A 24,053-nucleotide genomic window follows, 5' to 3' on the forward strand; every position below is an offset into this window, starting at 1 on the left:
CAGTGTGAACAGTCTTTGAACCATGGCTTGTTCTTCAACTGCAAGTTTTCCTGTTGCCTTCTAAACCCAGCTCTGCTAATAGTTGGTTAACCATGAACAGCCCACGAATTGAATCCATGGTTTGTTGTTATACTATGAACTGTGAGTTGTTTGTCACAATTTGCTATTTCAGCTGAGTTCAGACAATACAATAACTCATGTTTCAACAACCACCCACATTCGGCCCTTGAGTGTGGTTATTGTGTTGTCTGAACATAGTCTCAGTGTCTTTCTCCTTCATGCCATCCATGTATTCTCTCTTCCAATCATTCCACCCATCCATAGTCAGTCAGTCACTTGGTCACTCTCTCTCTCTCTCTCTCTCTCTCTCTCTCTCTCTCTCTCTCTCTCACACACACACACACACACACACACACACACACACGGAGAGCATTAAACCCACTTCCTGACCTGTGTCCTCAGGCATCAAGCAGTTCCTATTAGCCCAGCCCTGCCTCGAGGTCTATTACAGGATCAAACTAAAACAGCAGAACATTGGGAATTGGCATTTATGAGCCAATAAATGCCAAATACTTTCCCCCATATTTTTCAACCACTCTCATTCAGTTTGAAAGAAAACAAATTGCTTTCAACATGGATTTCAGAGGAGAAGCCATTTCAGAGAGACCCTGATGGGTTTGATTCAGGGTTCTTGTGCTTGCCTTGTTTCTGAGGTAGTTAGGAATGTGCATGAAAGTCCTGACTCTGGCCACCTGCAACCTCCTCTGCTTCCTACACATTCCATCCAGAGGAAAACATCATGTGATCCTCCCAAAAGCTTTTTCACCTCAGGAAAGGAGACAGCCTGGGAAATTCACAATCCCATATGGTAATGTAAGCCACTTTTCAGGGACTGGGTTAAATCAGAAATACTACCTAAGGAAATTCAGAATAAATTAAAGAATGGCCTGAGAATGAAGAAGAAAAGAAATGCCCTTTTCATGGGGGGGGGGGGGGGGGGAGACTTTTAAGAGCATCAGAGATCCAATGCTGGCACAGTATTAGCTCCAACTCTTCCCTGGAGCTGTCCCAATCTTACCCCCACCCTCATAGCTGCTGCAGGGAAGAACCGGAGATACCAGCACCTGCATGGAGATAAGCTTTCTCTACAATTGCCCCTCAGAAATTTAACATTTGGGAGACCTGGGAAAGGTGTGAACCATGAAGAATGACAACTACAAGGCAGCCAAAAGCTCCAAGAAAACATTTCCCTCAGAAAAAGTCCTGAGGTTTTTCTTTTCTTGACCTACTAGAAATAAAAGGTTACCATGTAGATTGTTCCCCAGTTTTTCTTCAGCATTATTGATTGTGATAACTGCATTTCCTCCACACACCCTAAACCCTGGAATGATGGGGGGTATAGGGTAATATCAGGACTGGTCTAAGGCAGCCGGTAATGCAACAGCAGCAGCAACAAAAACCTTAGATGGCAAAAAAGGAGTTGCGCTAGAAATGGTGTGCCCCTCCTTTGAGAAATGGCTAAGAATTTCTCCTCCCACTGGAGGAATTCAGTGAAATTGTTCAACCAGTTTCTCTGCCCACAAATAGGATGGAGAATTCTGAGTGCCCATTTGCCACAGATCTAGTGGATCCATTTTTTTAAAAAAAAGATAGTTTTTCCTCAGTAGATATTAAAGATGTAATCCAGCAAACCATTAAAATGGGGTGGGGGGTGGGGGAATAAGTCCCATTGAAACTACTTCAAAACAAGAATGCACAGGATTGTACTGTACATGAAAAACCTTGCTTTTGATCATCTAATATCCCTCATTAGCTTCCACACTTTCTAACAAAGAACAAGAATCAAATAAACAGAAGACTTTTCAATACTGATAAACCTCAATTATAGGTTTTTGTGGGAGGTTTGTTTGCAGACTATGACTAACAAAATACCACATGTTTCATAATATTACTTAAGTGTCAGCTTCTACTCAGTTATTTCCACTTCCTACTGTTTCCCTAGAGGATAAAGCATTGGGGAAGGGTGAGACCTTGAAAATCAAATCAAGTTTTTGAATTAGATCAAAAGAAAAGGCTGCTAAACTGAATGAGATTAAGTCCCCATCACTTATTCTCCCTTTCAAAACAACTACATGTCTAGCAAGTGACCTTATTCTAATTCTGTTTCCTGGAAATCCTATTGTTCCTGGGAATTGTAATTTGTGGTCCCTTTTCTATTAACCTTACTCAACTTAGGCCAGTATCCATTGCTCATAAAGTTCCATAGGGTCTCAACGACCTGGTTCACACATAACAACAACCCCTGATTTAAACAACCTTAGAGATGAGCATACTGCTTCCCATGCACCCACTATTTCCAGTTTTAAACAACAAACTGGAAGCAGTTTGTTCTTTGTCTGCATCCTGATAAACTGTGGGTTAAGTAATTAACCCATGACTTGTCACCATCTGGCACGATCACCAGCATCAACATAAATGACACTAGATGGTTTTCTAGTTATTCAAACCTGGCTCTGAGTTTGGTTAACCTTTCAGGAAGAGACACTGAAGCTTCCCAAGCTCCCTGATTTTTCCTGCGTTATTCAGCTGGGTGATAGATGGAATAAAGGAGTATTAGTTGTTATAAGGTCTCACACAATTATTTGTTTCCACAATAAAAACCCTCTTCCCCCCTACCACTTTCCAGCACCTCCTGCTTTTGTGATGTCAAGGGCAAGTACAAACTGCCTACTGATGGCATTATCCATAGTCCCACTTCTGCACTGTGTACACACAGTCCATATAAAGATCACATTTAACTAAATAATATGGATATTCCAGAATTCATCTGCATTCTGTTTTCACAGACAAATAAGGCACATTTTCTATGGTAAGCAAAGGCATTCAAGGAACATATGGAAGTCCCCTACTCTTGGTAAGGAGACTTGAATGTCTGTAGATATATGGATATTTTATCTATGTTAATCCCTAGGGACTGGATATACACGTTAAAATCCAGATCAAACTACTTTAGTCTAAAACATACACTTTCAGGGATTAAGTAGTTTCTTTTAACACCAAAGTGATGATACTTAGCTCTTACTTGGAAGTCAGTCTACTCTATTTCAACATAAACACACCAGATAAAAATGCAAAGCTTCACTCATTCCCTAACAGATTTCAAGCATGCTGGAAAGGGAGCAAGGGAAGATACAGAAATATCCATCTGAGCCCTTGCAATCTGGCACCCACATCAAATGAAGTACCAGGAAACAAAACAGAAACTAGTCATTCCCGCAATGTGTCTAGGCCAGCATGGCTACTGTTTAGTTTGCTTGTCACTAACAAACTGTATCCAGTGGTGTGTGTTTAGTTGTATCTAATGGTTGCGTTACTTAACAGACAGGCTATGCTACTGGTCTTTTTCCTCCTAGCTCTCAAAAAGTCCTCTCCAGTGGATCCAGGGCCATTCTGAATGGTGTGGAACTGCAGTTCAAAGCTGAGAATCAGGCAGTTCGATATTGGACAATTCCACCATTGCTCAGAAGCACCATCATATATAGCCCAAGCTGCAATAATGATGGCCCAGCCCGCTTGGGTGGGAGTGCCTTGCACTTGTACAACTTCTGAATATGTAGTCCATTAATTTTAAAGTTCTCATGAACTCAGGTTGCCCACCACAAAGGCAGCAGGTTGTCTCAGCACCTCACAAATGTACTGTTCAGTCCTCGCCTCTTTTCAGCCAGCCGCTGCTGCCAAGGGAGGACAATTCTGCCTCTTCATTGCAGCAAGTGCAATTGAAACAGTCATTTCCCACAGCAGACACACACAAGATTTACCTGCCCACAGAAGAGGCAAAACCAATTCTGTGACTCACATAGAAACAGGTTGAGTGCGAGGACAGTAGTTCTTTCTTTTAGGTGCTCTAAAATGTTCCTTTTTGCCAATCTCCAATGTAATTCGGTAGGAAGTGTGCTTGAGCAATCAGAAATTTGGAAGGATAGAGAAGAAAAGAAGAAGGGAAGAAGAGAGAATGGAAGAATTGCCTCTTAGTAGTCTAGCAATGAATAATAACACCAGCACCGTGAACAAATAAACCGTTTCTTCTCTGCTCAAAATAATACAAATGAGAAGTATTAGTCATTCAAAGCGGAATGTTAAAAGAGGCTTTTTAGAGATGTGGAAATAATCATCACAAGCTCTTGTTTCATGCTCTAATGGAAGTCTTCTCTATATAGAAACAGAAAGTTAATCAAGCCATGAGTACCAAATTCTGTTGCTAACACTGTTCTGCCGTGCAACTGCACAGCAAACCTGTAAGCAGCTACCGGACAATCAAGGCTCTTCCCCAAACCCAAACTTGGAGATAAATTTAGGTCCACACTATCGTTCATGTACATTGGGTTTGCACCATAAAACATAAAGCAAATGCCAATATTCACAAGTTCCTGCTTCAAGGATTTCATAATAATGATTGACAGGAAAGCCAAATGCACATTCCTAATTTTGCAAAGCTTGCAAAACAGATCCTTTAAATAAAAAAGTTGGAAGTTCCTTTTCTTTAGATTCACAAACCCATAAATTTAATAGGTTGGTTTTTGCAGTCTAATAGGAATATAGGCCTGCACAGCCCCAGGAACTCCAGAAAGTTGTTCATTCCAGTATGTATGAAGATACAGTGAAAAGTTTCTAAAGATTTTTTAAAATGCTCAAAACAGGAATCAAGGCTTCTGCATGCATTCCATCTTCAGTTCTTTCTCCCCAGACCACCCACCCATTCATCCTCCTGCAATGACTGCTAAAAGCTTATTTAATAACTGAAAAGCAAACCATTTAAAATCAAAATAGATTTGTCAAGCTTGCAAAAACCAGATTGGGTTGGATCGACGGTCTATGTAGACTAGATCCACTGAACTCAATAGGACAATATTCAATATGAGCTCAATGCAGACAGACCTATTGGAATTAATGAAACTTTAAGTTAGTCACACAACTAACAAGCCTATTAATCTCACTGGATTTACTCTACACGGGATCAACATTAGATACTACCTTAATCATGACTAAGTCTGGACCTATCCCAGATTCACAATGGATAAACTACAGATGGAAGTGGCTTTTACCATACCCTTACCATAGCAACTCTTCCTGCCCCTGAAAACACTACATAAAGAGTCAGGAGATTCTGCTAAATTGGATGAACTACGGTGTGTGGGGATCCCCACAAATAATGCCGGACGGTATTTGGAGAGAAGCAGAAGTTCTTGCAGAAAGTAGGACCTGTGAACAAATTATGTTTGTAATCAGTGAGATTATGACTGATCTCACATAAACTTGGTGCCATCTTACAGAGATACGGAGCAGAAATGCTCAGACACAGCAAGCCATGTGATACAGCCAAAGGAGAAGCAGTATTTAAGTGTGAACTATTCCCTTTTGTTACAGTTTGGAACAACTCTCTTTGCAAGTGAAACTGCAGGCGTGTTTACCTCTGCAGTCTGCTTAACATTAGGGCAACCAAGGGCCCAAATAAAGTTGCATCAAAAGCTGGTGGCTCTGTTGACTGAATGATGGTGCTGTCAAAATAATAAGTGGCGACAGAATCATGTCTTAAAGAATGGAGAATTTCTTCATCAACTTTTTACAGGAGTGAGTGAAAACCTGTATGTGAAACACAGTTTCTCTGCAACATGTCATTCCATGTATGCAGGTAAATGTTATGTATGCATAACAGCATTTACAAATCACTGTCTGATAAATTCCTTCACAAAACAAGCACAATTTGTTTGTATAGACCTGCTACTCTGCCAAGGATTAGCAAGAAGCTGTTACCAGTTCTCCTAAACTTTAGGGTCTAAGGTGTCATATTTTTATCTTTTAAAACCTAGTAACAAAGTCAGTCACCAGTTGCTGATATTTTCGAACAGCTAATATCCTTTTCTGCCTAACCCTATAAGCCCAACAAACTTTATCGTGTAGTGCTGAGAACAGACATGAGCTCCATTTTTCCTCTTTTTGCTTAGCCATGGAGAGAGCAATTCCATGTCCCCAACCTTTGCTTTCTGGAAATTCTTCGGTGTATTACCACATAGCAAAGTGGTGTGACAAGGATAAAGAGATTAGTAGTATTTTCATTTAACTCCTTCAGCTCAGAGTCAGCAAAGGACAACTGATTTATTTCCAGTTATAAGAAACCCTTTATTTTAATGTACACAGTGCACTGAAGAAAATTGGGGAGGGGGGCGAATAAAGAATTTTCCCCAACACATACACATACTTCTTAAAATGCAGATATACATGAAACAATATGGAATACAACTTATTATGAAATATCCAAAAGTTCAAATTCTGTAGTGTCTCATGCTGCTGAAGTGACAGATCTTCACAAACATTACTAGTCTCTCGGTTCTGGTACTGAGAATAATGCAGTTTTTCTAACAATCTATATTGTATTCACAGGGATACACACAAACCAAAATCCATCAAAAGCAGTTAGCACTACCATTTTGCACTACTCCTGTAATAGTGTTTACATGGACAATACACTACAGTAGTTTTCTTCCCGGTAATAGTTAGCCATATACAATGTTGGTAAATTGTTGCTTTATCAAATACAGAAAAAAAAGATTGATGTGTAAATGAATAAGGCCATTTTTACAGATTATATGGAGCAAATCAGAGTTGCAACAACAATGAGTTCCGTGTTTGGTGTATACCTAACAGTGACATGAAAAGTGTCCCCATCTTGTAATGTCAAATAATTCTTACAGAAATTTGTATTACAGTCTGCATAGTGCAGCTAACTGCCATATTAATTGGCACCCAGTAACTGATTTCCTAACAACTTCAGCACAATATTCATAGCTGATTTGATTGCATTATCCAAAAGATCAGATGAACGACAAAGATAAGGACACTTTTGGGGAATGTATTAAGGGAGGAGTCAAAGCTTCAGGCCAAGAGTATCTCTCTTTGCATAGAAGTACAAAAGCTATTGATAGGAGACCAAGGGCCAGATTCTACATGAGATCAAGTGTCAAATTAAATTACAGACACTTTTTTGCACTTGACTTAGTGCTTGGAAGAAGAGGGTAGCAAAGAAAGTCCATAAAGCTATACAGCAAGTTCTCGTTAACTGTCTCATTGCTGCCCTTCCCATAATTCCCTAATTTGATTTTAGAATAGTTTCTTCCATTTCAACAACAGTTTCTAGATGTATAATACATATTAAATATACCCTTTTCTATTAATAGTTTATAGCAGTATTATTATAAATGTAACTATTTTGCAAGCTTTGTGTTTTCTTTTTGTCTTTGAAAAAATACAAAATTTGTCATCTATTAGATTTGTTAGGTGCTTTACATTATACACAGTCATACTGTAAATAAAAATATTTGTTATCATAGTTTCAAAACAGAAAATGAATGAAATTGTTTTTTGAAATGCTATTCCTGTATGGAATTAATATGGAAAAAGTCAAGACATGTTGATTAAATTGCTGGAAAAATTACTCAGTTTGTATGTTTATAGATTAACTATTTTTAGTGGAAAAAGAAATGAGATGGATGATGAGCATCCTAGAACTATAGTTGAAGGATGCATATTACATAATTACACATACATATTCACAGTTTCTATTCTCTGCAGTTATTCTTATTTGCTAGAGCAAGTAAATAGCAAGCCCATTTTTAAAATGTTTTGCTACCTTTTTATTTTTAAAATTGCAATAGATCTTCTTGCTGCTGGCTCAGTATAAAATTGGTATTTGAACATTAAGGGCTGCAGTTCTAAGTATAATGAAGTTTGTAATAGCGTAATCCTATGCAGTATGACTGAAGTGGCATAGAGCGCCTATTTTATTCATTACATCACTGTAGCTCACTCATTATTCTGAACACAGAATAGATGGATAGTATTGCATTTTTCCTAGGCTGTACTGTATGACATTGTGAGAACTTTTCTGGCTCCTTAAACACAGCATTCTCTTCTCACAATGTTTAAACAAAGACAACATGACATTATATAAAAGTTCTTAAAAGAATCTAGAATCAGCAGAATCAAAAATACAGCATATGTGAAGGTAGGTTTAACTTATCTTTGCTTCTGTCCTGAAAAAGAGCCCTTCTCTGAAACTGGAACTGATGTATGCTGCCAAAGGGGGTTTCCTCCCACTGAAAATTCAAGCTTCATAAAAGGGATCTTCCTTAGGAAGAAAGTGGGGAAGGAAAGAATTTAACCCCATGTCAAATCCCAAGGTGCATTTAACACATGTAGTTTGTTCTTCAGTGTACTGTATCTAATGCTTTCACAACTCTGGCACAAATTTATTAATATTTGCCAGGAAGAGAGGAAAGGGGCAATGCAAGTCACTGCTTTTCCATCATTGTCTCACTATTGTCAATGATGTTATGCTAGCATTGATTTACACTAATTCAAAGTCATTAGGGCTAAGACTATGCCAAATTTTAATATATCTGGCATACTGTGTATATCTACATTGCTTTCTGCATTTGAGCTCTTCATGTTTCCCCTCCCCTCCCATATTTCCCCTTCTGTGCATATTTGGGAATATGGACACAAGCAGTCTCCTAATTTTTCACCCCACACAAAACTCCACACCATGTATGAATGCACAATTTTTCCCAGCTTTTGTATTAAGGCAGAGGAGAACATTTCCTTGGCTCACATTCTTCACAGTATACCCTTCACACTCACGGAATCAATACTATCCCAAACTGCCATTATGCATTCTTCAAAATGTAAATGGTTGAACCAACATTTTTGCGCGCTGGTGGTGTGGTGCTGATGGTGGGAAAACATGAACTTAAAAAATATTTTTGTACATACATGAAGAATTCCTTCTCCAACAGCAAGGATCACTCTGACCTTCTCCACGTACCCATTTTAGTACCCAACACAGCCATATGAAATGCAATTTGTTATATTCCAAATTTGTTATATTCTATGTCTTGACACAAGCCATTGATAAGCTTCTCACACCAATGTAAATAGCAGTCACTAGAAGCAAAAAGGAAGGACATAAATGTAATAATATTACTCAGGATATGGCCCATATACCCATGTGATCCTTTCTGATGCTTAGTTGTACTCTTAATGCAAAAAAGAGAATTGTTTACTCCAGGCAGGAGACTGAGAAAGTAAGGTGCTTCTTGTGTGGCCAATGCACCTTTTTAAACATTCCTTGTGATTCGGTTTTCCTGAAACCTAACCCTTGACTTTTTAGCCTTAGATTTCAGTCACCACAGCACTTTCCCACAATCAACAACAGGCCAGGAGCTGGAATTCACAAGATGTTTGTGGCAGTTGGATAAACAAGACTGCCAGACTACTGACTTCAGGTTTTGTGGGTGAGGGATGATGGTAACATGTCTCATTGAGAGACGATGGTGACATGTCACATGGACAGGACTTCAGTAGTGAAGTTCTCTGGGACAAGTGGTGGGATTCATAAGTTATTCCCTTATCTTAATGAATGAACATGCACCTGCTTTTGACAAAACTACACTGCTCTAATCTGCAGGTTCTGTAGCTCATGTAAAAAATGTGCATCTTGGCATATAGCAGGTAGAGACCGATTAATACAAATGCTTCGACATTCATTGAGGAGACAATACTTTATTGTGCAATAATGGATATACTTGAATGTTCAAGGAGGTCTACTGTTATCTTGTTCATGAGAGAGGGAACCATACTTTCTGGGAACGGAGCTCTAAGGTGCTTCTCCATGAGATTCTCTACTGGTGGAACCTATCAGAACAGACCCTTGCCCAAAGAGAAGAAAAAAATTCAATTGGCTAGCCTCAATTATTTCTACATGAATGGAAGCAGGATGGCATCGCACCCAGCTTCAGACCTAGAAGCCACAATGAAGAAACAGGAAGCCTCGTGCCCCACCCTGCCTGCACAGTCCCTCTTCTCTGGGTAGGAACAGGGCTCTTCCCAACTTACTTCTACCTCCTCTATACCCTTCATGCACTACCTCTCTTAATTATTTATATTTAGATTGGCAGTTGTGCATTTCACTGTGTGTGTTCAATGGCATTTTCCCCTACCAATATCAGAGGGAGATGAGATGCACTCCAGAAATGGACAAGCAGTAGTGGCAGGTCAAAGGAGATGACTGATAGCAGGATGACCACCTCCACATAATTGAGACTCTTGATAAAATGGGAAGGAGGAAGAACATCTATGTTGTCTTCAGCTCCTTAAAGGAAAGGTAGGATATATTATATGCAATAAAAATACATTGCTTTAGGGTGCAATCCTATGTTTGTTTAGGTGTGTGTAGAGGCATGGCTGGCTGGAGTATGCTGGGAGTTGTAGGATCTTTTCTGCCTAAGCATGCATAGGATTGTGTCCAAAGTATTAAAAGAACTCACGTGTGATCTCAGTAAATTAGAAATATAAGTAACCAGGAAAACTCTTCCTTAGTAAGTATAGAAAGAAGACACCAGCTTGAAAAGAAAAGAAAGCAGTGATGTCAGCTATTCCTTATTCTTAAAGCCTAAAAGCTAAAGTTGCCCAAGTTCCTGGAAGCCAATTCCAACTAAGGCTACAGTTGGCACCCTTGAAACCAAGAATGTGCTTATGAGCCATCTGCGTGCTAACAATCATGCACTGATGAAAGTGTGAATTCTGCTTACACATACAATGTATTATTGGACCCCAGAAACTGGAGTTTAGTTTGCCTCTATATTATTTTAATGTGCGGGCAGCTTCTCCTCATAGACAAAATCAGATATAATGGAATCAAGCCTAGTTTAATTGGGCTATTCACTTCGATCCCCATGCAAACACCACTGTTGGCTTTAAGTGATACAAGGAAACTTAAATAGGCATTGTTTGTGCATGGTGAGAAGTACTCACATTTTGTTTTAATTTCACCTTACAGGCTGTGAAAAGAAGATTGCTCTTTATAAATTAGAAGCAGAGTGCTGATATGGCAAGGTAAGCCCCATTTGGAATCCTACAAGGTTTGGTAAATTGCAGGATGAACTTTCTACCTCCATCCTGCAAGTTACAACTGCAAGTGGACAGATTTAAGGGAGCTGTTATCTGATGGTGGCATTGTGATTTAAGAACATGGCAGTCTGGACAAATTTCTTTGTTTTCTTCATCCTCTAGAAAGAGAGGAGCAATTCTATACCCAGAAAGCCAGGATCACATGTAAAGATCCACAGTAAAAGACATACAATTTCTTTCCTTCTCTCTTCCTTCCTTCTTTCCTTCCTTCAATTTCTGCCCTATGGCTGGAGCTCACATACAATGCAACCTATCTATTCAGATAACTGCTATAAGGGAAAGAAGCAGGAGTGAGAAACATGCAAATTTGAATCTTCAGGAGTTTTTAATCCATAGACCACTGCACATTCTTCAGTGCAAATAGATTCCAGCAAAGTAGTAAGCACATATATTGGCCAGTTTTGCAATAAAAACAATATATATGAACACTGAGAGAATACTTACAAAATCATGGCAAACTCCTTGCCTCAAGGGCAAATTTATTTCAGTCTTGCTTGACTAAAACAATGCTTATTTTACTTGAATTGCCATGGCCCACCAATATTTCTGGCTAACTAATCTGTTAAATGCTCCAGAGTGTGTCCTCTTGCTTATGATTAGAAGGACCTTGATAGATTATACCAAGTCCAAAATTGTTAGCCAAAATCCCACTAAGTGCTTGGTGGCACACTGAGCGTTGTCCAGGGACATACCTTCTGCTCATCCTTGATAAACCAGATAAAACATACTTTTAAGACATACTTAAAAGATAAAACATACTTTTAAGATGTGTTAATAGGAAAGATTATGTTGATATAGGAATGCTTGTATCAGATAATCAGGAAAACTGAATGGTGAATTTTACTTAAAAGAAGTAGTAAGTAGAAAATGTGACTCAGGGGAATATTACAGTAATTTTTTCCTCTCCCATCTGAAATCATAACTGAACTACTTCACCATGTTAGCACATCTCTTTTCTTTGTAACATTTGTGCTCAATTAAATATGTTGCATCACTAAAACCCTTTAAATACCAACTACAGAAAACCCACTTTTTGACAATAATGGGAAGATATGCCTGATCATGGTGGGAGTTGGGTGTACCCAGTACTGCATTGGTAAGGAAAAGAAAGCAGGTGCAGGGGCTGCTATCCTGTACCTGCTTACCTGTGGGTAAGCTCAACTGACTTAATGGGGCTTACCTCTCAGCAGACACATAGGATTGCACTGTTAGTGCCATCAGACCACACCTTTTATAGTGACAAGTCACAAATGATTACTGGGTTTGTAGCAATATACAGCAGTGGTATACATTTGAAAATGAGATAAAAAATCTCCCCAAACCAATAAAATAATTCTTATGAATTAAAATCCCTGAACAAAAACTCCTGCACTCACATCAGTGACAAGGTGGCTTGATAGTTTGATCAAAGAGCATCTCAAACTCATGCTTAAGGTACCAAGAAAATAAGAGACAGAAGCTTTAGGGAGAGACTCAATCCAAATGTTCCAGGCTCTCCAAGGAGGGCTAGGAAAGCCACCCTGCTGGGAAACCTGGAGAGCTGCTCCCAATCAACATAATGTATACTGGGCCGGATGGACCAATGGACAGCTTCATTATAATGCACTGGCCAATGCTCCTAAATGGTGTATACATTAACAGGTTGTAGAAAAAACTATGCAACTGTGTGACATGAGGTGTGAAGCATGGTTCCAGAGAATTGTGTTTTGACCATGCTGACTGGGGATTATGGAAGCTGTAATCCAACCAAGTCACAAAAGGCTGGCATGGAGCTTGTGTTCCCTTATCCAATGCAGGGAACAGTGTAAACTCCTCCTTCTCCTTAAAAAGATGAAAAAAATAATTGTTAGCATAGTGGTCAAAAGGAGCTGCAAAACTGAATCATTGTTTAAGCTAAAGGACTGAATAAGAATTAAAAACTCTGATGAGAAAATGGTTTGGAAAACCCCAAGAAGAACTTCATCGTTTTGCATGGAATGTAGGAATTAAGGCCTTTTGTTCTTCAGTCTCAAACATTCCATTTTTCATATGGTCCTTCTGGTGGGTGGAGTCAATGAAGGTTCTTTCCTAAGGACCAGGTTGTCCACCAGCATGTCAAAAAGATTTAAATGGAATGTCTTCCTGTCAACAAGGCTGTTGTGCATCCCACAACCCCATTTTCCACAAACATTACTGCCTGGTTCACAGTGAAGTCTTGCATAGGACATTATCTTCCATCAAGCAAGGAGTTCAAATCAGTATATGCTTTAATTTAGAATGAACTTCAAGAATATGTAATAAAAAGTATGAAATAAATAAACTGAATTTTTTAAGTATGAACGGGTTAAATCTAAATTCTCCAGAGTAAGATGTTTTGTAGATTGGGCTGCTAGTCTGGCATCTGTGTGGCAATGGAAAATAAGATGGAGGAGATTAGAAACAAAAAAAGGGACACTTCGTCTTCCAATTATATGAAGACAGCAGTTTTGTTTTGCTGTAAAGCTCTGCTAGGTAAGAGTTGGATTAAACAGCATATTCCTGCTCTTATCTTATTCCCCTTTTCCACAGTATGTCGCATTCAGTTTTTCAGCTTTAAACCAGGCTCTGTTTCATACATAAGTGACCCTTCACCTCTGTGTTCTGGCACCTGCACCCCTCACATGCCTACTGCTAAAAAGAAGGTCATCACAAAGACTCTGGAAAATAACAGCACATCCTAATTTGCTACATATTTGTTGCAACTGCTGAGATAGTTTTGTTTCCCCTTTAAATTGTATAAACTCCGTTTGTCAAGCTTCTTCTTTTTCAAAAAGTGTATGCAGCCTAACTGTCCAAGAAACCCAGGAAGGGGTGAAGGAGAAGGACCCATGGAGAGTCACTCATTAGATCGCAGACATTTCTAGAACTAAAGGCTGCCATGCCCATTGCATGGATGGGCTTTGCAAAGTGAGACGCAGTCATTCCCATCGTTTAACTTTTCTAATTTTGTTACCTTCCCCCAATGAGGATTTTAATTCTAGAAAGGGAAATAATCAATGCAAATTTCCAGAACATATATAGGTTGGTTCCATCCACACACTCCAAAGGAAAAGAAGTTGCAGACCTGTTCAAAGGCTGTTTCAGTACTATCAGAGTCAATGGAATTTTACAGATCCAACCTATGCATAATATTGCTATTCAACTCTGTGCAAGATTGTAGCCAAAAGTAATTTCTAATTAAACCAACGCATGGACGTTTGCTAGTTAAAATTTTCCACTTTCATTTTTTAAAACATTAATAGGCTGTATTCTTATGGATGCTAACTAGCAAGATCCACTAAATTCAGCAAAATTTACTTCCCAGTGAACATGTCTTGAATCAGAATGAAAGTGTAGTTTCCTCAGTTCTAGCTACTCATGGAAAAGACCTGAAATTCTGAACAATTTGTCATAAACACTTCATCCATTTATAATGTACGGGATTAAAAACATTATAAATGCGTACAGCATTTTCTACTACAAAACAATTCAAGCCTTGTGTTATGTTTAAGGGAACACCAATCATTTCCTTCCAAGGTTAAATTAAAGTTGGGTTTAATCCTGATCTTAATAGGATGTGCATTTACTCATGAGCAGGAGCCTAAAATTGAATTTATTCAGAATTAAAACTCGTGTTAAACAGGTTAACCAACGCTGCTTTTAGAAGACCATATGCAGAAACACACGCACACACAACAACTCGAGCAAAAAGTAATTCAACAGCAGTCTACACTCCAAATAACCTTCGATTAAAAAAGGGGAAAAAAAAGATTCACTGCAGATTCACTAGAACAGGCACGACAGTAACAAATGTTTGCCTACCTGGGTTGTGAACTGAAGTCAGTTAGCAGTATTCTCAGGAATAAGGAAGCTTTCCTGGGCAGGCAGCTAATGCATCTTACTTCTTTTCTCCCACATGCACGCACGGACACAACACACAACACTCTTGTGCGATGGCCTGCTCAAATGAAAAGCACTGAGCAATGTCCTGCAATTCCACTCGCTGCAATAGATCACTGTTAACGTTTCAGTCTTGGCCTTTGGGAGTTTTCTGAAGACTGCAAGTGGGTCCAGGGAGAAACTTGCAATTAGTGGAACCAGCTGAGCAAAAGTCCTGGCTTCTCATTGGCCTAAGATACACATTCCAAAAGTGCTAAAATGAGTGCTGATCGGGAGGCGATCTGTTAGACTGAATTCCTGACTAGGCATAAAGCATTAAAGTTAAGCTATTCCGCTTCCAGAACTTGGTTTTCTGCCTCCTGACAGGGACGGTCTCGTGCTGAAACTGACTGAGGTGAAGGCGGCGTGTCTGGCTGGGCTCAGCACGACTCCCCCGCCCCCTCCCCAGCAACTCACAGTAGCAAGGTTGTCTTCTTTACTGCCAGCCCTCAAACTCACCAAACCAGATTTTTTACTCACAACAACTTCCCGTAAATCTGAACTGAAATTTTATCCTGTTCTAAGAGACTTTGCTGGCTGAAGGCCAATTTAACATTCCTGTTGTTTTACTAAGGTAGATAATTTCATTATATATATATATATATATATATATATATGAAATTATCTCCAAATTCTGCTGAGATGCATAAGGTTCAAAAGGAAGAGAACTTTAAATACTCTTCTGAATGTTTCCCTGCTGTACTTTCTTTTCCATACAAGAATATTAGTGTTTTATATTTCTTTTAAAGTAAAAGGTTCACCACTCACATGCTTAATTTTTGTAGGGTGCTAGAGAGCCACCCTAAAATCCAAAAGTTGAATAACACTTTGATCTTCTACTTTTTACTGGCTCTGCTCAGGCTTAATAGAAACCCAAAACATACATTTAGGACACCATGGAGAAAAATTGCTTGAAAAACCTCCAGCAGAATATTAAGCTGGGCTTAAATGTAAACCTTCAGTATTTAGTGCCCTGCCTTTGGTCTGGCAATTTTCCAGGCAGCTTACACACAAAATTTATAAATAAAAGCAATAACCAATAAAAGCAAATAGAACTGTAAAGCACCAAAGGTAATATAGTTAAACCTGCATAAAACAAATCTTTAAGTGCAGTAAAATGTCTTCACATGGCACAAGACAAACCTGAGATCAGTTATCTGGCAAGCTATCCTTGGGAGAATATTTCTGAGACAAGGCACTCAACTCTCTTTCCAATCACTCCTCAGCTAAATTCCTGGGAAGAAGCAGAATTTTGGGGGCGGGGGGCGGGGGGCGGGGGGGAGATGTAACTATTCAGGTAAGTTGCTGTGGAAAAATGCAATCCTTCAGATATCTGAACATCAACCCTGAAGCAGAACTAGTAAGATGTTGGCAACAGCAGTTAGCACACCACATATACAAATTAATGCTTTTTTAAAAAATGGAATTAGTAATCCAGAATAGCTACTCCTTATCAAGACTCTCCATTTTAAACCTTCACCTTTTTACAGCATACCACACAAAAAGTCCAACTTGTATTCTCCAGCTTGTGAAGATAGTTGTTTACCTAAGCAGCCTGGTTGGGATGTTTATTTACTTAAGTGTAGATCACAGAAATCCCATTCCATGGGATTTAGTTCTAAGTATGCAAGCACTAAATTTGTAGCCAAGGAGTGAGTCTGCTTTAAGGGATCTAGAATACACATCCTTCAAATGTTATACCCTACAAACATCAACATAAGGATGTCCATGGTACTTACCTTGGTCATAATATAGCCGGAATTATTGGAATAATGTGTGTCCATTTGAAGGAAACAACCTGTCAATGTCTTCTTTTCGCAGTAGATTCGCCAAAAAAAGAGAAAAAGATATATGCTCTCTTCTAACCTACTGCTTTTGGTTCTTGGGAAAGACAACAAAAATGGGGGAGGGATCTATTTTAGAAATAATAGATAAGACCTTTCAAATCCCTTAAATTGTTTTCTTGAGCCCCTCCTTCCCCAACAAGGGGCTGTGAGTTAAGACATCAACTTTCTCCATTGTACATATGTTTAGGCTGGAGTGACCTGCTGAACACAAAAGTGGCTTCCACTACGTGCACCAAGCATCTGTACTCAGAACTGTGTTCAGAACTTGTGACTAAGAAAGTAACCATACCATCATTAGAAGAGGAACTGCCCAGCATCAGAAATCCTTTTGAAAGCTGTAATTCCTCCTTACATTATTATGCAATGGGGAGGGTGTTTGTCTCTTCTTCCTTTGAATGACTAGTTCCATTTACAAAAATTGAAAGAGCAAGTTTAAGTGCACCCAATAAAATGGGATCTTTCTTTCTTTCTCTCCATCTACTACCCCATTCTGAACTACACACACTAAAAAATCCCTTTGCACTGCAATTGTATGCATTGCCTAGTCAGCCCAGTTCTTATCAGTGAATTGCAAAAATGTTATAAGTGCACATATCCTACACACCTAAAAATAAGCCCCATGTAACTCATTGGGATGTGCTGAATAGCCATACACATGACTGCTCTGTTGGTATATTAGCTTAGGCACTGACATCCTTATGGGCCTTGTGCATGATGCTAAAAACTTGTATAAGTTTCATACCAGAATAATTATGATGGCTTTCCCAAAGAATCCTGGGAATTGTAGTTTACAGAGAGTCCATTGTTAGACAGTCTGAGCAATTTTCACAAAGTAATAGTTCCCTGGGGAGACGGCTTAGCTGTTAAACCAGTTTAAGACTATAGTGTAGATCACATCTTTACCTTTTTTTAAAGACTAGAAACCAGAGAAAAAGTTTTATGCAAGGGTGAAGTATATTTGTGAACAAAGAATTCTGAGGCCCTTCCTTCCTTGTTCTTTTCTGTTTTGACTATGAATATAATTGGAAGCTTTAGGATATAATAATTTTTCAGTGAAGACAAAGGTTACTAAAGTGAAACTTTACAATTGTAAAGTACACATTGTCCCCCAAGCCTACCTCAAACTTAAAACCACCAAATTTTAACAAGTTAACATAGTTTCCTTGAAATAAACAAATATTTGCATTTAAATAGGTTGTAAACAAGTTTAGAACTTTCTTAGTCTGATTCTCTCAATTTTTGTGCACAAGGGCTTCCCCATTGACTGCTATGAGGTGGAGCACTTGCATCTCTGACATCTATGGAGAAGCACATTCTGGATTTATATGTATTCAGAAAAGAAAATAGGGATTTATATTTTTTTAAAAACTCTCTGAATTCAGCAATTCCTCCAGAGTAGTCTCTACCAATAAGGAACTGAAACTGAGATGTGTGTAACTGAAGCATTTCAGCAGGAAATTGTTGATTTAAATGTTGACTTTGGCTATGGAGTTATGTGGGAAATAGGCCCTAGTAAAGTTTAAAGTTACGTATTCACCATGTTTTTATTGGAGGAAGACAAAGGACATAATATATTCTAAATCCCCTTAAAGAACAAGCAGCTTGAAATCACTTCCTTATTTTCAGGTAGACCTCAGAAAACTTCTAGTGGCATGGAATGAAGCAGTTGGGAAATTCTGTACCTGTTACATTTTTGAGTCAGGTTGCTTTTAAAGGGATAGGAGCAGGTCTATTAAAAAGCTGAGGCTGTTAGAACCACGTGGATGGTTCCTTATTTCCTTTCCTTTCCTTGTATCCAAGAGTCACCCCCTTTCTGTATACATGATCCTGGAAGCACATGGACTTATTCCATGGGAGAGAGGCTCCCATTAATGATACATTCCTATGCAAGTTTAGACAGAAAAAACCTGTAACTTCCAGTATCCCTCACCAATCCATGTAAGACTTTTCTCTCTCTAAGCAGGCATAAGATTGAGCCTAAATTAAGCACATTAAAAGCTGGTAATTGGATATTACTGGAGGCTATGCAAATAAACATTATTGAATATTTACAAAACAAGAAGGCAGTATGTCTGTCTGTCCTATCTTCAGATTGACTAGGTGGTGACTCCAACCTGCCAATATTATTATATAATCAATAAAAAATACCTCAGCTAGTTTAAGACCAAAGTTAGGTCTATCTCATGTTGCCCCAAGCTCCACAAAGTCAGGAAACTAGAAGCTAAAGCTAATTCTTAACTGATGGGCCCTGTGATCAGTTAATGATGTTGTGCAATGTCCCAGACTGTGCTTGATAACAACGTCCGCTCCACTGATCCACACTTGTCTTTGGTCTTTCAAGCCCAAATCCAGAGAGGGATGATCATATGTCTGGGACCAGCCATGATGTCCCACATTGTGTTTGTCCCGTGTTGCCTTATGAAGTACTTGAGCCTTGCTCTATTAGCAGAGGAATCCTTCTGTGAGTTGGGTCATGTCCCTTTGTTACTTATATCTGTAACATTTCTGGGATCTTCAATTCCACTGGAACTCAGAGCTTCTGTGGAACTGGCTGCAAGCATTCCCAGATCACTTTTCAAGACTCCAAGTGAAAAGAATAATGTTCCCTGACTGACCATCAGAAAGGTCGACATAGACAGTTCCTGACGTGGTTCAAATACTTCAAAATTGACTTCTGGTAACTTCAGTATTGTTTCTATTATTATGTTGCATTTATATCCCACCTTTTTTCCTCTTGTGAGAGATCCGAAGCAGCATACACAGCTCTGTTTCTCCTCACAACAACAATCCTATGAGCTGGATTAGATGATAGCCTGTAAGTGGCCCAAAGTCATCCAGTGAACTTCATGGTCAAGCAGCAATAGAACCCAACAGCAATAGAACCCAACTCTTCCTTTTCTCAAGTCCAACACTGTAACCAAGATATCACAATGACTATCAATATCCATTCTGAGATGTGTCTGTTTTGAGGAGCCTAATAATATTAGTCTTGAGTGAGGAAGACCACCCAGAAGATTTCTGGAAGTACATTTCATTCTGTATCCATGTATGGCCCACTGTCACAGATGGATGTGTCGGTCTAGGCAGCTTTGTATTACAAAAGACACAGACTCCTGGATACCAAATTGTATAATTTGAAAAACTCTTATGAAGCATATGATTCAAAGGACCTGTGAAATTCATCCCAATGTGTTGGGATAGTTCTGCAATGGGCTGGTTTTGCAATCTTCAGCTCTTCTTTTGGCAATCCCTGAGAGCCAAAAGAACTATGCCAGGATCTGCTCCAGGTTCTTGATAAATCCCAGATGACCACCCAAATGTCATGCACTCAGGACACAGATAATCCCCCTGGCACATGCCAAAACAATAACAACAACACAAGAAAATAAAAGGCCCTGACAAAATCAAACTGTGATGCCTGATGGTAAATGCTGGTTTGTTTCAAAATGGTTTGGTTGTACTAATGTACAGCCCCCTTCATGCATTTCTTCATTTACATAAGGCATGTGTCTGTATTTACATAAAAATGTAGATGGGAACAGTACTTAACCCACAAAATTAGTATTTAGAACAAGCAAAACTGCTATGATGCCTACATTGTTTGCATTCCTTGTTGATATTTTGCATGTGGCCTTCCATTTGTACAAAGGTGTGCTATGCAGCAGAAACTGGTCATACAAATGTTAGGAGTGCTACAAAGCTGCAGAGTCAGAAGCAACTTTATGTCGAAGTAAGTTTCATTGAAATTGCTAGGGCTTGCTTCCAAATAAATGTCTTTAGGATTGAAATGCAAGGACTGAAGGGCTAAAACTATTTGAACTTCCCTACTGCTCAGACAGACAATGTGCTTTGATTCATCTAGGCTACTTGAGACTACAGTCCTATACACATTTAATTGGATGCTATCTCCATTCAGTCCAGTGGGACTTACACCCAAATAAACATGCATAAATTGTATGCATTAAATTGTATGCATAAATAGTATGCATAAAATTCCATGAAACAGGGGTGCAGTCCTATGGCCTCCCTATGTCATCTGGGAATCCATAGGATTATTTGGAGCCTTTGTAACCTCAGTGCTGGGACTCTGAATGTTCAAACTTTTGCCATTCCCCCTTTGCAGCTAATACAAAAAGAACCTCACAAACCTTCTCTCCAAGGCCACAAACTGACTTGGAGAGGAGGAAAAGGGCCATCCTAGAGGGTGGGGAAGAGAAGAGGCTGCCAATTACTTCTGCTATACTTGACAACACCTTAGCATCTTCCCCTCCCTCCTCCTCTTGATTATACTTCATCTTGATAGCCAGAAATGAACAAATGCAGGGTGTAAGATACTGTAATGGTGCAGGCTATTGGTGTGACACATCTTACATGCATTGGATGCATGTGACCAAGACTGCAAGGCACTGCATTCCAAATAGCCTTTCAAGTGTCTACCTTGACAAGGATGGTTACGTTTTAGAAAACACACTGTCCTGTGAATGAGTTTCAGAACTTCTCTCCATTAATATCTTTTTATATAAGAAAGAGTTCAGTAGAAGCCCTGAAATAACAGGAAATTACCTGGCATGTGAGTAAGCTATTTAATGCATGAGTAAGCTATTTAATGCAAGCGTGTCTGTTTGGTCATAGTGCTTTATTTTTAAGATTTGCTATTTGAAAGCAGAATGATAGGGTTTGTTTTATAAGACTTGTAATGTTATTGTTTTATTGCATAGCATTATAGCAACATTATAATTAGTGGTTTGTTTTAGTGTTACCCAAGGTTATCTTTAATAGCTCCTGACATGAGCTGTACTGAATTAAAAACCGGTTTTTCTGTGACATACCTAAATTGTTCACAAGAGCTGATTACAGAAATATGCCCTCCAACTGTGCCTACTTAGAAGTTACAGTACCTGTTTTTTCATTATGCTTGAGGGATCCTGGTGTATACCATCTCCCTTATTTAAAAATTGAAGAGTACAACATTTATTAATAGGTTCAGGAACACCATGGTCTGAAAACATGTTGTTAACCAATATGAACGCATTTGTAAAATATATCTGCATTCTAGCCTCAATTCATCTAAAGTTAAGATACTATATGGGTCAAACATGTTCAAAATTGAGTGGACCTGATCTGAATTAAAACACTAATGTGTGCAGGATTATAGGATTTTAACCCTTTGCCCCCTGCCATGGCTGCATTCCAGATCACACACAAACTGACGTAATTTGCATAGGAAAAAAGGCACAATTTGCTTTAAGGCTCATTTTCCTGTGAGGGTACTCAGGATCAGATTGCTCCCACATTCATTTAATGGGTGTACTCCATGTAGAACTAAAACTGTATATTACCTTTAGGGTACATTTTATACTTATTTATGTAAGAAATAAGCCACATGAAGTCTAAATACACATCTGTAGGATTGCATTGTCAGTCACAACCAGCTATAGTTATACGGTAGGTATTCTGTATTGTATTACATGTTTCTGATAAATAATTCTTTCAGTACACTCCAAAAAATCTAGCATGATCACTGATGTAATATTTATTGATTCATTCTTTATGCTGCATAGGGGTGGAGTAACTTGCTAATGTTTATGGCTCTTTGTTTCAGGAAGCTTTTTTTCTACGATGCACATGAAGCAGATTTTTCTTATGGTTCCACACCTGTTACTGTCCCTGCTGTTTGTCCCATATTTGAACATGAATGTTTATGTATTTCTAAGTCTATCATACACAGGCCAAGTAATTATAAAACAGTAACAATAAAATCACAATAGGAAAACAGAATGTTGGTAACTACAAATAGTAGTATGATTTATTCTGATACTGAATCTACAGGGTCACGCATTGATCAGTTTGAAAATGACATGAGGCTACCCAAAAATATGGGGTGTCCCTTCCAATGTGTAACTATACAAGTTTATACGTTGAAAGGGATTTGTCTATTTTCTTAAAAAGAACAAACTAAAATGTTCTTGTGAGATTGCAAGACTTGCAGTCTTTTTAAGGGATAGATAAAATAATTTGAGCAATTTGTCTGGAGAAGGAACTTTCATGTCCACATCAATCCCAGAAGCAAGTGCAGCTATTTCTTTTATGGGAGGGGACACAGTTCTGCCCTGCAGAGCAGCAGGAAATATTCTAACAAAAGTGGAAATTGGACCTACTGCTGCCCAGCATGGCAAGGCTGGAGATCTAAGGAGAAGGTTCTGGCATGCAAGAGTATGTTTTAGCCTTCACACATTTGGGGATGCATCCAAAGAAGGTTGGAATGAATCTAAACATGTTGCTTTGGACTGAGTGCCACTCAATCATGGAATGATGAAAATGTCAGCTAAAGTAACAGAAAAAAAGTGAAGGAAAGAAGGTATTGGTCTACTTGAGCCCCTGACAACTTTATTATTCTCAGTTAGAGACAGGTAGGGGGACACAATGAGATTTAAAAAGTATCATCAAAAATACACAATAAAACAGTCAAGTTCATCCCCAAACAGCGCTACAAGCCCTGACCATGAGCACAGGACAAGGAATCACAGCAACCTTTTCTTTCAGTATCAAGCATTTAATAAAGAAAGATAATTCACATGAGTCATTTGTCCAATATGGGTTTATACAGGTGTAGAAAAATAACATGTACACCTGCACAGACTGTTTTGTGAAAAGGCAAAATGAAATCTTTACACATGTTGGGGACTGGTTTCCAACTGGGAATCAGTTCAAGTCTTCAGATACAATGTTGTACGTTTTTCTTCTATTTCTAAGCTTAAGTCTTGTCATTTTTATTAAATGACTCTCAAGTCCTAATACTGAAAGAATTTAGTATTTCTCTCTCTACTTTTTGCACATTGCCCTTAACTTAGTTACTTCAATCATGTCCCTTTCAGTTAATATTCTTGTTTTTGGTCTTACCCTAATGTTTGTGCTTTTTGGTTCTGCGCTTCCCTTCAGCTATACCAGGAATTTTACACAGTTAAACTTGACTTGAACCCTAATTTTACTGCCTGCATTTAGTCTTCAGACTTTGTCAGTATTATAAAATGTGCTGACTTGCAATGACCATTTCTTATTTTTGCAAAGATGGACACCAATTAAAAGTTGTTCCCTTTTGAGAGCTCCCTTTTTATGACTGATTCCTTTTTATACATTTTAATACATTTGTTTTGTTGTTGCTTACTAATGAGCATTTCAGGATTTGACTTAACTTCTTGGAATGACTGTCTCTTGCTGGTAGAATGTTAAGCTGTCTAAACCCATTCA

General features: G+C 38.7%; 1 protein-coding gene across 3 annotated transcripts in view; it reads right to left on the reverse strand.

Moving 5' to 3' along the window:
• Positions 1 to 17,103, reverse strand: part of RBM47 (RNA binding motif protein 47) — a 78,235-nt gene extending 61,132 nt beyond the window's left edge. For 2 of the 3 annotated variants that reach the window (XM_044418424.1, XM_044418422.1), the window contains exon 1: positions 14,842 to 15,218. The gene's annotated coding sequence lies outside the window, so the exon portion shown is untranslated. Of the gene's footprint in view, positions 1 to 14,841; positions 15,219 to 16,697 lie in introns of those variants that run through there. The other variant, XM_044418423.1, reaches the window with a different exon arrangement.
• Positions 17,104 to 24,053: the final 6,950 nt, after the last annotated feature.

The sequence above is a fragment of the Varanus komodoensis genome, unplaced genomic scaffold (assembly GCF_004798865.1).
Source record: "Varanus komodoensis strain SLA01 unplaced genomic scaffold, ASM479886v1 scaffold9, whole genome shotgun sequence".
NCBI lineage: Eukaryota > Metazoa > Chordata > Lepidosauria > Squamata > Varanidae > Varanus > Varanus komodoensis.